Source organism: Oncorhynchus kisutch, linkage group LG21 (genome assembly GCF_002021735.2).
Source record: "Oncorhynchus kisutch isolate 150728-3 linkage group LG21, Okis_V2, whole genome shotgun sequence".
Classification (NCBI taxonomy): domain Eukaryota; kingdom Metazoa; phylum Chordata; class Actinopteri; order Salmoniformes; family Salmonidae; genus Oncorhynchus; species Oncorhynchus kisutch.
The window spans coordinates 41,264,348-41,265,227 of record NC_034194.2 but is presented as its reverse complement, the minus strand read 5'-3'; positions in this window follow the sequence as shown (position 1 = coordinate 41,265,227).

Sequence of the window (880 nt, the reverse complement as noted above, 5' to 3'; positions counted from 1 at the left end):
GTTTGATAGTGGTTCGATAGTGGGTTTGATAGTGGGTTTGATAGTGGTTTGATAGTGGGTTTGATAGTGGTTTGATTGTGGGTTTGATATTGGGTTTGATAGTGGGTTTGATAGTGGTTCAATAGTGGGTTTGATAGTTGTTTGATAGTGGGTTTGATAGTGGTTTGATAGTGGTTTGAGAGTGGGTTTGATAGTGGTTCAATAGTGGTTCGATAGTGGGTTTGATAGTGGTTTGATAGTGGGTTTGAGAGTGGTTTGATAGTGGGTTTGATAGTGGTTTGAGAGTGGGTTTGATAGTGGGTTTGATAGTGGTTCAATAGTGGTTCGATAGTGGGTTTGATAGTGGTTTGATAGTGGGTTTGATAGTGGGTTTGAGAGTGGGTTTGATAGTGGGTTTGATAGTGGTTTGATAGTGGGTTTGAGAGTGGGTTTGATAGTGGTTTGATAGTGGGTTTGATAGTGGTTTGATAGTGGGTTTGAGAGTGGGTTTGATAGTGGTTTGATAGTGGGTTTGATAGTGGGTTTGATAGTGGTTTGATAGTGGTTTGATAGTGGTTTGATAGTGGGTTTGATAGTGGTTTGATGTGAAAGCAATAGAAATACAGTCTGTAGATGCAGTTTAGCGTAGATGGTGGATATACAATTTGTTTGTTTGTTCTTAGAGCACTAGAGATAAAAGTGATGTAGGCCAAGCCTCATATAGTACATCAGTGTTGATCACAGAATTAATGTATGGTATCTCCATTGTGTGCGTAACAGGGTATACCGCACGTCACTCTCTCCCTCCCCTCGGCTACGTGAATGGTGAGGTGAGGGGAAGGGGGAGGGGTCGGGGTATGTGCTAGGGGAACGAGTGTGTCACTATAAGAAGCCAGAGAGG